Source organism: Camellia sinensis, chromosome 1 (assembly GCF_055761805.1).
Source record: "Camellia sinensis isolate YWXY chromosome 1, ASM5576180v1, whole genome shotgun sequence".
In the NCBI taxonomy this organism is placed as follows: Eukaryota; Viridiplantae; Streptophyta; class Magnoliopsida; order Ericales; family Theaceae; genus Camellia; species Camellia sinensis.
The window spans coordinates 252,674,873-252,690,772 of record NC_138961.1 but is presented as its reverse complement, the minus strand read 5'-3'; the positions used below and the strand labels follow the sequence as shown (position 1 = coordinate 252,690,772).

Genomic DNA, 15,900 nt, shown 5'->3' with positions numbered 1-15,900 from the left:
ATGCATCTTGAGAGCAAATTAGAAGGGTACCTGACACTACTGTCTCAGCACTCTGGGTGTCTCCTGGCACTAATGCAAAAACTCTGCCCTGCCTCGCCTGCGTCCTTCCGACATTGTTTTTTTGTGCAGAGCCCGAAGTGTTCCCATTCTTCTTACCATCGTCAGCCTTTGTCTTCGGACAGTCCTTCACACGATGGCCTATCTCGCCACATTCAAAGTAAGCTCTTGACGCCCAACGACAGACCCCAAAATGTGGCTTCCCATAACTTGCACACATCAGCTTAGTATCACCTTCCTGATTTGAGTTGCTAGAACTGCTCATATTCGCCTTCTTCTTGGCATTAAACGGTACCCGGCGATTCTCATAGTTTTGTCTCTTCCTCTAGCTTTCTGCTGAGCTCTGGTATCGGTTCAAGTTGGCTTCTGCTAGGATGGACAACCAAGTTGGCTTCAAGTTGGCTTCTGTTAAATGCAATTTAACAAAACAAATTCATGTGTATGCCTATGAGCACGACTAAAATGAAGCGAGGGTTGTTACAATGCGGAACAGGGTTATCACAGATTTGCCCCGGTATGGTTCTTACGGATAAATGGCATCTATCTCCCAAGATACAATGATCTTCACAAAAATTATAGTAGCATTCCAAACAATTTGTGAGGTGAACCAAACCTGTGTTCCATGTTCTTTGAATTTTTCCCTAAAAATAATATGAAAAATAATGCAACCAAAGAGAAAAACTGGGAAGAGAAAAACTGGGAAGAGAAAAACAAATTTCTGAATAAAAAATCTGCCAGAAATGATCTCTATTTATAGGCAAGAAGGTGACCCTTCAAATCTGTCTAAACAGGTGCAGTTTTGAACCGAACAGGGTATGAAAATTGAATGAACAAATACAGTTCAAATTTGAACAGATCTGCAAACTACTGGCAGTTTTAAAACTGCCCAGAACGGATGGGCAGTTTGTCAATCTGTTGAACAGTTTGAACCTGTTGAACCTGCTAGAAAATGGACTGAAAAAGAGCACTGTTTGGACAGAAAAAATTCGCTCAAAATTTAAATTAATTTTTCCGCAAGAAATTGAAAAAATTCAAATAAATTTTGTCAAAAAAATTAATGTTAGAACTAACCCAACCCACAACCTACACTCGCACCCAGCACGGCTTAGCCGGTCGGCGGCAGCGGCGAGCGCGCGTGTGGTGGTTTGAGCCAAGGTTCACTTTGTCCATAACTCCTCATTTCTACAAACTTGGGGTGCTCCTTAGGGTCCAACCCAAGTGTTGCCAACTAGAACTTATATACATACACAAGCTCTCTTAAGTTTCCAATATGGGACATGCCTTACAAGGAAACCCACATTTTATTCTTTAATTGTTCATTCCATGAACCTGAAAACGATGTCAACTTCTCATTCACTCATAAATGGTTTTGACGAACCGTCTTCACTGTGTGACTTGCCATATGGCAAGGAACACGTCGCCTCTTTGGATCCACCTCAAAAGACGTGTGGGGCCCCATCCAAATTTGGGCTCAACGTTAGCCCAAAATAAGCCTATAAAATCATATTTTTTCTACAATCCCCCACATTAATGGAATTTGACGGAGAGAAAATGCAACAACATGATCTAATTACAAAAAATACAGAAATTAAAAATATTCTGCAAATGATAGGTAGCATTTGGCTTTGAACCTTCCCTTGTGGGACACTATCGGATTTACTAGCTAACCAGTAAACATGATGTCTTGAATTGTTCAGTCATTTGTGTAAACCAAGACAATAAAACTCACACAGTATATTACCAGACACAGTTTAGTACTCACTATTGTGTTCATTTTGCCCTGAACAATTTGGTCTTTCATGAGTACTCTAGAGATTTGTAGCCCTTCACAAATCTCATAGAACCAGCCCAGTTCACACTCATATAGGTGATTCTTATGAAGAATATCCTACCATACTCCACTAGGTATACCTAGATATAAAAATCATTAAAAGTATTACTTAACCTAAAACGCTGCAGACATCATTATTTCATCATAGAAATAGGTAAGAGTTTAACTCTCAGTGATCCGTTTGAGTCATACACAAATCGGTTGTTCCTTTTGTTACCCAAAAAGCAACATAAGAAGGGGGGTGAATTAGGTTTCTACAAGTTAAAATTAATAATATCCCAATAAAATTAACTACTAGTAAAGCAAATTATTAACAAGCACAATGATGAACTTAGCAGTAAATGATCAAGCAAAATAACAATGAAGTATAACTAACATACAGGGTAAATCAAATGATTAACACATGAGTATTAGATAGATACAATAGTAATAGGAAAGTAAAGAGATTAGGGAAGAGGAGACAAACAGATTTATAGTGGTTCGGCTTCAACCAAGACTACATCCACTCCTCAAGCTTCACTTGAGATTTTCCACTATCTTCTAACTTCACAAGGTGCTAGCAACCTTTTCACAGATGGAGCAATCCTTCACAGATTTTACACAGACTTTTTAAGCCAATAACACTGAGTGTACTACACTCTTACAAGGTTGAAAAGAAGTTGTTTTTGCTTTCATAGAAAGGTACAATAATTATCTCTCAGAGATAGATATAAAAATGAAGCTCTGATTTTTCTGTAAACCTCACACAGGAAAGATGAGCTTAATGCTATAAGCTCAATGTATAATTTCTGAGAGAGGATGTAAACGAAAATTGAAGAACGCTTCTTAGAGAATTTTTCAAAGAATAGATGTGAGTGATTATAGATCAAAGAATATTTTCTGGTTTTTTTTGTCACTAGTTTACATTAGAGGTTTTGGTATATATAATGAAACTCACAGCCGTTTATAGCCGTTGTACTCCATCATTACTAATTTGAATATCTTCCACTCCATCATTACAATTTTGAATATTTTCCACTTGAACTTTTTGAACATTTTGACTTGCTGCTGTGCTGGGCTGTTTGAACCTTTGTTTTGGGCTGTTTGAACTCCTAATTTAATCAAATATTAAATACATTCTAATAACATTTAGGATAAAGGTTTAGGTAAGAAATAATGGGTCAAAATAAATTTTGATTCTATTTTTCTTTTTCAAATAAATCATCAAAATAAATTTTGATTCTATTTTTCTTTTTCAAATAAATTAAATTAAAATATAATTAAATAAATCATCAAAATAAATTTTAGATTCTATTTTTTTCTTTCAAATAAATTAAAACATAATTAAATAAATCATCAAAATAAATAAGTCTAACATCTTTGAACCTAAATCTTGGGATCTCCAGTCAACTAGGTTGGGTTGCCGTTGTAGTAACTCTTATTTAATAGGTGTTAGGTTTTTATTCTTGGCAACCCCGTTTGACAAAACTCTTTTAAGTTGTATTTGTTTTCGCACTTTTTATTTCAGTGAGGCTACGAGTGTTTAGATGCAAATCCAACACGAATTGTGCCTTGCAGAGAAGTTTGTGATGTTAATACTTTCAAGATTGCCACTTCGCTGATTATGATGGGGATCGAGCTGCCCGGTCAGCTCGCGGGGGTCGAGGGGGCAGCGCCCCTTGGCGGGTCCGGGGCAGCGCCCAGGCGGGGTTGAGAGGCAGTGCCCCCGAAGCAAAATGCAAAATTGCATTTAAAGTTGCTTATCCGCCCTTGCTCGCTCGAGCGAAGGAGTTCTCGCTCGCACGAAAGTTGCGTCTAGCAAAAAACCTGAAAAAATATGATTTTACGCTTGAGCGCAGGTTGTTTGGCTCAAGCGGAGCCAGTTATAGAAAACACGCGTTTTTGGTCCCTCGCTCGAGTGAGAGAGTCTTCGCTCGAGCGAGCTTCGCAGTCCCAGATTTCTATAAATACGGGTTTCTGTCAGATTTTAGGATTACTTCTCAAGATCTTCTTCTTGGGTTCTAGGGTTTATATTTGGGGATATTTTGCTAGTTTTCTTTGATGTTTTGATTGAGTATTCAACTCATGGTTTAAAGAGTATACATCAAAGGATTATTTGTTTGTTCTACACAAAAGAGAGAGTTGTTCTTCGGTGGATTCTGAAGAATTCGAGCCTAAAGCAATTCTGGAGTGGCTCGTCGTCAAGACAATTCCGAGGTGAAGACGGGTTTAGAAGAGGCACATAGGGGTTGGTTCAATTCGGGCGTGGATTTGCTAGGTAATTGAGAGTATACCTGTATAATTCTTTTATGTCTTTTTAGTGGATTGTTTTGTGGCTTTTGCCCGTTGTTTTTTTTATCACAATTGGAGGTGTCCAATTGTGGTTTTTTCACGTAAAATCGTTGTGTCGATTTGTCTTGATTGTTTGATTAGAATTGTTATATACTGCTTAAAATTGATACATAAATCACAAATCAACATCTAGGGGATTTCTAGGTTTTTCAATAGGCTTAAGTCCCATTCCCCTTGATGAATTCTCAACTAACTCTCTTGCTAACCCTTTGGCTAGTGGATCCGCTATGTTGTCTTTAGATTTCACATATTCAATGGAAATAATTCTATTAGAGAGGAGTTGTCTTACGGTGTTATGTCGACGACGAATGTGTCGCGACTTACCGTTATACATATGACTCTGTGCTGTATCTATTGTTGATTGACTATCACAATGTATGCAAATATTAGGCATCGGTTTTGGCCACATTGGAATATCTTCAAGGAAGTGGCGAAGCCATTTTGCCTCTTCCCCAGCTTTATCTAAAGCTATGAATTCTGATTCTATAGTTGGTCTAGCAATGCAAGTCTATTTGAAATATTTTCAAAATACAGCCGTCCCACTAAGAATAAAGACATACCCATTGGTGGATTTTGAGTCTCTAGTATCTGATATCCAGTTTGCATCACAGTACCCTTCAAGTACTGCTGGATATCTAGTATAATTTAGCCCAATGTTACGAGTAAATTGGAGATATCTAAGAACCCTTAGAATAGTTTTCCAATGTTCTACTCCTGGATTACTCGTATATTTACTTAATTTACTTACTGCATAAGCTATATCCGGGCAAGTGCAGTTCATCAAGTACATTGAGCTTCCAATAATTTGGGCATACTCTAATTGAAAAATACTTTCCTGTACATTCTTAGAAAAAAAAAAAAACAAATTAACATCCATAAGTATTCTAGCAAGATGATCATTATCTTTGCAAAATTTGTCAAGTATTTTCTCAATGTAATGTGATTGTGACAAAGCACAACCTTCTGATGTTTTGGCAATTTTCATACCAAGTATTACATTAGAAATCTCCATGTCTTTCATGTCAAAATGTTTATTTAACATTTTCTTGGTAGTTTTAATCATATCATTATTACTACTTATGATGAGCATATCATCCACATAAAGACATACTATAACATAACCGTTGTTTGTGTTTTTAATTTAAACACATTTGTTACATTCATTAATTTTGAATCCATTTGACATCATTACTTTGTCAAATTTCTCATGCCATTACTTTGGCGCTTGTTTTAAACTATATAATGATTTAATCAATTTGCACACTTTATTTTCTTTTCTTGGAACAAAAAATCCTTTTGGTTATTCCATGCAAATTTCTTTATCTAACTCACCATTTAAGAAAGCGGTTTTCACATCCATTTGATGAATTTCTAAATTGTACAAAGATGCAATGACAATTAGCATTCTAATGGATGTTATTCTAGTAACTGGTGAGTATGTGTCAAAGTAATCAAGGCCTTCTTTTTGTCTATATCCTTTAACCACAAGTCTTGCTTTGTATTTGTCAATTGATCCATCCGCTTTCATTTTTCTTTTGAAAATCCACATGTACCCAAGAGGTTTACAACCTGGTGGCAAATCCACCAACTGCCAAGTGTGATTGTAGGATGGATTCAACTTCGCTGTTTACAACTTCTTTCCATAAAGGAGTTTCAGGAATGGACATAACTTCTTTGAAAGTTAAAGGCTAATTTTCTAACAAAAATCTTAGAAAGTCTGGACCAAAAGATTTTGAGGTTCTAGCACGTTTACTACGCCTAGGTTCCTTTTCCTTATTTTGATCTATCTCTTACTCTTGTTTTTTATCATGACTAGTAATAGCATCATAAGATCTTTTATTGGTATTAGTCTCTTGTCCAACTTTATTCGGAAATACATGTTCAAAGAGAGATGCATTCCGAGATTCAATAATAGTATTTACATACATTTCGGAATGTTCTGACTTATGAATCAAAAACCAATATGCACTACTATTTTTAGCGCAACCAATGAATATGCAGTCAATTGTCTTAGGACCTATCTTAATCTTTTTAGGACTAGGAATAGACACTTTAGCCAAACATCCCTACACTTTTAAGTATTTGTAGGATGGTACTCTCATGCCACAATTCATAAGATGTTTGCTTTACTTTCTTCCGAGGTACTTTATTTAGAATATAATTAGTATAAAGTATTGCTTCCTCCCACAAGTTTTGAGGTAATTCAGAACTTATTAACATGGCATTCATCATTTCTTTTAAAGTCCTATTTTTCCTTTCAGCAATTCCATTTTGCTGAGGTAAGTATGGAGCGGTGGTTTGATGAATTATTCCTTGTTCTTTACAAAACTCACCAAAAGGTGATTCATATTCACTACCTCTATCACTTCTAAGTTTTTTAATTTTCTTACCAAGTTGATTTTCAACTTCATTCTTGTATTGAATGAAAGTTTCCAAAGTTTCATCCTTTGTTCAAATTAAATAAACATAACTATATCTTGTATAGTCATATATGAAAGTGATAAAATATTTTTTCCCACCTCTAGTTTGAATTGATTTAAAATAACAAATGTCACTATGAATTAATTCAAGTGGCTCCGTACTTCGTTCAATTGAATGAAAAGGAGTTTTAGTTAATTTTGCCTCAATGCAAATTCCACATTTATAATTTAAATCAATGTAAAATTTAGGTAAACATTCCATATTAATTAATCTGCGCAAAGATCCATAATTAACGTGTTCTAGTCTACCATGCCATAAATTCGAAGACTCAAGCAAGTAAGAAGAATATGTATTATTATTAATAACAGGGGGGAGAACAATCATTACATTTAGTTTGAAAAGGCCATCAGACATGTAACATTTTCCTACATACATCCCATTTTCAGTAAGTATAAATTTATCACTCTCAAACACTAGCCTAAATCCATTTTTACTCAACAAAGATCCGGAAACAAGATTCTTGCGAATGTCCGGTATATGCAGCACATTATTGAGAGTGAGTTCCTTTGTAGATGTCATCTTCAGAATAATCTTTGCTTGTCCTTCAACTTTAGAAGTTGAGAAATTGTCCATAAAAAGTTGTTCACCATTGTTCATTACTGAATAAGATGTGAACATTTTTTTGTCGGCACAAATGTGGTGAGTAGCACCAGTGTCCACCCACCATTCTTTAGGATTTCCGACAAGGTTTGTCTCGGAAACAATTGTAGAAAGATTTATATCCTCAACACCATTGAAAATGTTGTCCACATCGGTCATATTGGCTTGAGCAGGCTTTTTGCTTGATCTTCCTTTGCTTTTGCGTTTGCTACAGTAATCTTTGGCCCGATGTCCCTCTTTGTCACAGATGTAACATTTGCCATTAAACTTGTACTTCTTAGTTTCTCCTCTTTTAGAGCCTTGTGTGGAACTTTCACCAGAATACTTCTGTTTCTTTGCTTTTGGAGCATGTTCCACCACATTTGACTTGGACTCCATTGGATGCTTACCAGCCCATTTCTCTAAATTATGCCTGTCTTCCTCATTCCTCAAGCGCACAATTAATTCTTACAAAGTCATTTCCTTGCACTTATGTTTGAGGTAGTTTTTGAATTCCTTTCAGCCTTGTGGTGATTTTTCAATTAAGGCAGCAACTTGGAAGGATTCACTAAGACACATGTATTCTGTATGAATGCCATGCAGAATGAGTTGGAAAGCTTGGACTTGGCTGATCACAGTTTTAGAATCAACTATCACAAAATCCAGGAATTTGCCAACCATAAATTTTTTTGAGCTAGCATCTTCTGCTTTGTACTTTTTCTCCAAAGACTTCTAAAGTTCCTTTGCCGTTTTGATAGGACTGTAAACATTATATAATGTGTTGTCAAGTCCGTCAAGATGTAATTCCGGCAAAAGAAATCAGCATGTTTCCAGGCATCAACCGCAGCAACCACTTGCTGGTCGATTTCATCCTCTTTTAGAGTAGGAGCATCTTCTCGGAGGAAACACGCTAGGTTGAGGGTAGTAAGATAAAACAGCATTTTTTGCTACCATCTTTTAAAATCAGTTCCTGAGAACTTTTCTGGCTTCTTATTATAATTGACTGGCACAGTCACAACAGGAGGAGGGATTGGCGCAATTGCAGCCACCATACTATTACTTGTTTAAGTATTAGTTTAACCAGTTTCAGTAGTCATGAATTTTAAATTATAAAACAAAATTATAATTAAAATTTTATACTACACAGAAAATTTACACTAAAATCACAGAATTAAATTCTGTAAAAAATAAAAGAAACAAGAATTGTAACTTTTATTTCCAATTAATTTGAAAATAAAATAAAATTTTATTTAAACAGATTAATTCCTCACAGAAAATTAAATTTCTGTAATACTTCAAATTGAAATACTGAAATAGAATTTTAATTAATGAAAACTCAGAAATTATTTCTGAAAATCAAAATTAATTTCTAATCAATTTCACAAATAAATATTCTGAATTGTTAATGACTACTAGTTTATTACTACTAGTTGTCAAAGAAAATAAATAGTATATTACTACTATTTGTCAAACATTATATTACTACTATTTATTTTTCCAACCAGAATATTATTTTGTAAAACCACAAAAAATAATTTATGCAAGAAAAAGAAAAAGAAAAGGAAACAAACGAAAAATTCTATATAAACAGAATAATTCGATTCTGTCTTAAGATTGTTGGAACAATCTTCTGTGTAAAATAAATAACTTGAAATAAATCAAACAAATACAAAGAAATTACTTACAGAATTTATTTTACTGAATCGAATAAATATTTAAAAGATCAAGTCGAGTGCGTACACTCTGTCTTTAAGACAAATTCGCCCCGCTATGGTACTTATGGATAAATGGCGTCTATCTCCCAAGATACAATGATCTTCACAAATTGTAGTAAAACTCCGAACAATTTGTACGGCGAACCAAACCTGTGTTCTATATTCTCTGAATTTTTTTCCTAAAAATAACATGAAGAATAATGCAACCAAAGAGCAAAATCGGGAAGAGAAAAACAAATTTTTGGATGGAAAATCTGCTGGAAATGATCTCTATTTATAGACAAGAAGGTGACCCTTCAAATCTGTCTGAACATGTGCAGTTTTGAACTGAACAGGTATGAAAATTGAATAAACAGATACAGTTCAAATTTGAACAAATCTGTAAACTGTTGGCAGTTTTAAAACTGCCCAGAACTGTCGAACAGTTTGAACTTGTTGAACTTTTCTCGCAAGAAATTGAAAAAATTCAAACAAATTTTGCCCAAAAAATTAATGTTAGAACCGACCCGACCTACAACCCACACCCGCGCCCGGTCGGACTGACTACGGCTCGCGTGTGTTGTGGTTTGAGTCAAGGTTCACTTTGTCCATAACTCCTCATTTCTACAAACTTGGGGTGCCTCTTGGGGCCGAACCCAAGTGTTGCCAACTAGAGTTTATGTACACACACAAACTCTCTTAAGTTTTCAATGTGGGACAAGCCTTATAAAGAAACCCACATTTTATTCTTTAATTGTCCATTTCACGAACCGAAATGACGTCAACTTTCCATTTACTCATAAATGGTTTTGACGAACCGTCTTCATCGGCAAGGAACACGTCAGCTCTTTGGGCTCATCCCAAAAGACGTGTGGAGCCATTCAAATTTGAATTCAAAATTAGCTCAAAATAAACGTATAAAATCATATTTTTCAAACACTTCTCATAAATCATTATTTTAATTAATTCCAGTTCTTGAATACAATCTGATGTGTTATAGTCATTAAATTTGAATATCAATTCTCTATACCAGGCACCGTTTGGGAAGAAGTTAGTTGAGCTTTTTTGACTATTTTAGCCACAAAAAACAAAATAGGCTATTTTAGCCATAACAAACAAAATATCATATCCAACCTATAATCATTACACTCTTCTCTCACAAAAAAAGCCAAAAAGTCAAAAAGTCCTTCCCAAACCAAATTTTTTAGCCCAAACTAAAATAGTCAAAAAAGCTAAAAAATCGAAAAACCAACCCACTTCCCAAACGGAGGTTAACAATGCATTGCTTTGCTGGTAATTGGTGAAGACAGGAAGGAAAGAGGGGAGAAAATAAAATAAAATAAAGATGGTTTTGGGATATAAATTTATTTTTTTATTTAATAAAAGAATAAAGTGATTCAAATTAATTAATTTAATAAAAAAATAATGTTTGGTTAGGGTTTTTCAAAAACTCTTTTCAGAAAATTTTATTTTTTTGTTTTTCATATTTTTTGTTTTTATTGAATTTTTTTTAATATTTTAAGATTTTTTTTTTACTTTTTAGACATACCTAACATAAATATATCTAAAAAATAAAAAAATTGTGAAAGAAACTTTTTAAAAATTCACTAAATACTAAAAATACAAAAAAAAAATACTAGAATTCCGTACATATTTTGTATTTTTATGTATTTATTAATTTTTTAAAATATTTTTTTTATAATTTTTTTACTTTTTAGATACATTTAACTAAAGTGCATCTAAAAAAATAAAAAAAAAATTAAATTTTAAAAATATTCACTAAAAACAAAAAAAATACGGAAATAAAAAAACTCAATTTTCAAAAAATTTAATCCAAAAAATTCAAATCAAACCCACTGAATTCAAGTTAATTAATTTTTTAAAAATTTCTAAAAAAAAAAAGGCTTGAGTAATATTTTTTCTTCTTTCTTTACGGTTTGGTAATTCCTGCAAAACCCCCAGACTGTCGAACAGAGAAACAGAGAGAGAGAGATGGGGGGTGTTGGAGCGTTGTGGGGGACAAGAGTGATGGAGATAGTGAAGAAGCACGACTCGGGAGGACTTGTATGGAAGAGGATAAAGCTCACCACCACCAGAAAAGCTAACGCCAAGAAGAGACTTCTTAGGGTTTGGCAGGTCTCTTTCTCTCCCCCTCCTCTTTCTTTTATCTTCTTCTCCTACATTAAAATTTTACTGTTAGGTTTTTCAGTTTGGTTGTATGTGGTGCTACGGTTTTGGGGTTTCTATGTGACAACATTGGATGCATACCTTTTGCCATAAATGTCTAATTTGGTACCTTTCTTTTCTTTTTTTTCCTTTTTAATTGGATTTCACCAGAATAGATAGAGCCTGATTGCAAATGGTATGCTGGTAGAAATAGTTGGTCAAAAAAAATGTAAAAATAATGGTTAAATCAATTTATGATTGCATTTGGATTCGTGGATTTCAAATCAAGGGAAATGGTGTTGATCATTTAAATGTTTTGTATCCAATTTAGATATATAATATTAAGTTATAGATTTTAATAATGATTTAAAAGCTTCATATGAATGGTTTTGAAATAATACGGCAATAATAGTTATTGGATTTCTCCCCAACAAGGATTTTAGTAGCAGAAGGATCCTTATGGGATATAGATTATAGATTTGTCTATCTTGACCTCAAATCCCCTAATTTCAAATTCATCCATCCAAATGCAACATAAGGTTTTAAAATTTTTATCATCTAATGCTTATGAAGCCTTCAAAGTTGCCACTTACGTTAGACATTAAGTCTCAAGCAATCAAGCTACAGTTAAGGAGGGTTTCTTATGTTGGTGGCCGTTTTAAAGCAATGTTCTGGCCTATAATATCAATAATAACCTTGGAAACCCCCTTCCAGAGGGTTTACAGTATTGCCAAATTTGCTTATATGTCATGCAAAAATAGTTGGAAGGGAAATGCAGTTGAGTAGGTTTTCCATAACTTTTTTATTCTTTCATTTCCAATGATCTATTATGGCTTCAATATGTGGAATTATCACATCCTTTTTTCCGATGGGATGAATTTTGGAAGCATTTGGGTAAAGGTATGAGGTATCACATCACAATTACCGTTTTTGATTATCCGTGCAATCTTTTTGTCCATTTCATTTAATTGAATTCTAATCAAGGAGAAGACAATCCTATTTGAACTCTTAATTTGTTTTCAGAAAACTGCAAGTTAGAAACTTAGCTGTTAGGATGCAGGGTTGAAAAGGTAGCAGCTAAAGGAGTTTTTAGACTTTGGTCTTCCTGTCTTTTGCGAGAATATCAACATACCCATTTGACGAAAAACTCTAAAGTTAGTCTCCAATCCATTATAATTGGAACCTTGTTTTGTTCTACGTTGTTTAGAGGAACAACTAGGATTTTCCTAGTCAACGGCATATTATATTTGTGCAGCATAACTTTCACAATCATAGAAATAAACTAATAATATATATGAATGGAAAAATTATTATGATCAAATTTGGAAGTGGTTGTTTCTATTTGTATGGTATTGGTTCTTACTGGTTATAAAAAAGGGAAAGAATTCATTTATCAAAAAAGGGTAAGAATTCATATTGCCTGATAGGATATATAAGTCCATGATTTTGAATTCTGACTTTTCTGATCCTAATGTATCTTCTGAAGCTTGACTAGAGGTTTTTCTTCATTTTTTTATTCTTTTAGAATTATGTGATTTCTTTGGATTTAGTTATCGTTTGTTTGCCTTGTCGTCATCTTTGAAACCTCTGGTGCGAGTCTGTTTTCTCTCTAGATTAATCTCAGTGCTGGTTCCTGTAGTATCCCAATTACTGCAACTATAGGCAGTACATCATTAATTATATAACATGTTTATGCTTACTTAGGACAACTGTTATATTTTTTTTTTTTTTTGTTTTGGAAACAAGCAACAAGAAGGGACCCAAGTCAAAATGCAAAAATTGTATTTTCATTTTTTTGGAAACAAAAGATAATACAGAGGGGACAAATTCCACCAAAATTGCGGAAGATGCCCTGCCATCGTATCTTATTACCCACAAAGTTGAGACATTAATTATTTTAGTAAAACCTCAAAATCCAAGCTATGTTATTCTTTTATTGCTCAGCTTCAGTTACCCTTTCTCTGCCACAACCACTCTTTCCTTCTCTCTTGCTCGCATATGCTTCAATTATCTGATGTATAGCTTAATGACTTATAATTTGTAGGATCGGTGTGGTAATTGTTGATTAACATTTGATGTGAGTTAACATTCTATTCATCCAAATAGATGCATTTCTTCTGTCAGGTGCTGATGTCTTCTCTTTTGCATGTTTCATGGTGTTTATCTATTTTATGGGTTTTTGCTTTTTCCTCATTCGTAAATGCTAATTCAGATCCTCAGTAAAAGTCTCGTTTATGATGTTCCTTTCGAACATTGGAATGGGTCATACATGGCGTAGTTGTACATGTTCTTTAAATTTTTAAAAAGATCAGTGTTTTATGTTTTGATAATGGACTTGCAGAATGAAGCGGTGTTGAAAGCATGTGCAGAACAACCACCTCCAAAACCTTCAGTTGCTGGTGCTGCTGGAGTTGCGGGGAAAGATGGCAACAGCACCCTGTCCTGATTAACAAATGGAGTGAGAGCAATGATAAAAAGCCTAAAAACCCTATGGTTTCAAGTTCCACGGCAATGCAATTCTTGTATCATAAAACCTTTAAAGCTGTGTTTGGATCAAGGATTTGAGAGGGGATTTGTGGAGGGAAAAGGAAAAGGAAAAATAAAAAAAGAGTGGGAAAAAAGGTTAGCTTATAGTTTTTTCCCTCCCTTTTTCGTTTGCGAAGGATGGTGGTGCGGCAGGCTAGCAGCATTTTTAACCACAACATTATGATGTATGAACTTCTTGGATAGGAATTTGTTCTGTTTTTTTATGTGTTGGCAATAGTTCTTAAAGCAATATTTTTTGGTACTGGTAAAACTTTGGCTAGAATTTTGGTCTGTTGCAAGTTGTTGCTTTCGCCTAATCAGATAATTGAGAATCAAATCCAACCCAAGTTGCAACCGATGGAATATATGAATATATGTTGAGAACAACATGCAACACATCATATATTGGGCTCTTCTCTTTCTTTTCAAGTACAGGATCTTTCCTTCCTTAATTTTAGTTGTTTAGGTGTCACTGTCTGCACCTAAGCCATGTTCGATATCCGGTGTAGATGTTGGGATTGGATTGCCAATCTCATGGATCCCACAATATGATGTTTACTTGCTTTGATTTGGACCAAGCTGCACAATTCCATGAGCCCATGAATTCTCAAAAGGAATTCATAAAAAATAAACGCTATAAGAATAATGTGACGGTTAACTAGCTAGGCTTAGCATAGTTGGCCACCATGCCTTCCTTTAGGTTTAGTTTGAAGGAGGTTATGGGTTCAATTTCTCTTAGGGGTTATATTAAGGAGTGCAAGTACTTTGGTGTTTTGCCAAGAGTGTGAAGATTTTTTCCTATAGGTGCTAATCTAATAACTAACAGCTAGTAACTAATATTTGCTGGTCAAAAAAAGAATAATGTGACGGTAACATGGGTGTAGGATATGCAGATAAGTCTGCAATGGACATAGGATAATAACTTGTAAGTTTGACATGTCAACAGCCAACCTTTAAGAATCAAAGTAAATTATAGTTCTCTCTCTCTCTCTCTCTCTCTCTCTTATTTATTTATTTTTCTATATTTTCGTACTACATCTAATTAAACATTTATGTTTAAAGCAAAACTGTAGAAACAGAATTATAATTTCAAATGCATTCTATTTTCGTTTTGATTTCTTAATTACAATGACATGTTAATGTGATATTTTTTTTTTATAATGTTCCGTCAATAACAGTGGTTATGAAGTAGAAAGTATTTATCAATATAGGTTGAAATGACAAATAGTGTATTTTTTGTGAGAATTTGTGAAGAGAAAAAAAAATACACTTGATCGAGTTTGAATTTGAATTTCCGAATGGAAAAAAAAGAAGCATCAATTTGATTACTTTTTTTGGAATGGAGTATGGATTATAATAATGTTGATATGGAAAATTCATAATGTAGGGGTAGGGGGGAATTGATGTGCTTGAAAAACACGCAGACATTATGTGAGAATGAAGGAGGGGACAAGTAAGTGTGATTCGATGGGCGGAAGACTTATAATTTTAGAAGAAGTTCGTCCCCACACCATGTTTTATTCACATGCATTTTGCAATTTGTAGGAGAGAGGGAAATAGTATTATTATTAAGCATTGTTTTGTTGCTTTCATTCCGAAGAACGGAATGTTTTGAGGTTGCAGAGTTAGTAAGCAACCCACTCCTCCTCCTCCTCCTCCTCCTCTAAAATTCAATTTCGCGGGGAGACAACTTTACAAAACAAGCACTTGGTTTATGAAACAACTCCCATCCCATCATTTACAAAACAAAAATTAATAATTTAATGATGCCATCCTCTCTCTTCATTTTATGTTTTGGTTCTGTACTGGGCCCTGCGTGAAGTTTACTGTTATTTTCATTTTAATGCATAAAAATAAAAAACAAAAAAATCAATCAACTTGTTTGGTTTTAATTTTTTTGAAAATAATTTTCAGAAAATTCTACTTTCTTATTTTTCGTATTTTTTTTTGTTTTTACTGAATTTTTAAAATATTTTAAGCATTTTTTTTTAATTTTTAGACACACCTAACATAAATACTCTTAAAAAATATAATTTTTGTGAAAAAAACTTTAAAAAATGCACTAAATAACAAAAATACCAACAACAAAAAAAACAAAAATTCAATATATATTTCATATTTTTTGTGTATTTATTAATTTTTTAAAATATTTTTTTCTAAATATTTTACTTTTTAGATAAATTTAAGTACAGTACATCTAAAAAAATTTTAAAAAAAAAGAGGTTAAAATTTTAA

At 33.7% G+C, this 15,900-nt stretch overlaps 1 long non-coding RNA gene across 1 annotated transcript; it reads left to right on the top strand.

Moving 5' to 3' along the window:
• Positions 1-10,875: 10,875 nt before the first annotated feature.
• LOC145789425 (uncharacterized) lies at positions 10,876-13,936 on the top strand. The gene is made up of 2 exons (XR_014327269.1): positions 10,876-11,109; positions 13,481-13,936. It is a non-coding gene; the product is annotated as an uncharacterized LOC145789425 (long non-coding RNA).
• Positions 13,937-15,900: the final 1,964 nt, after the last annotated feature.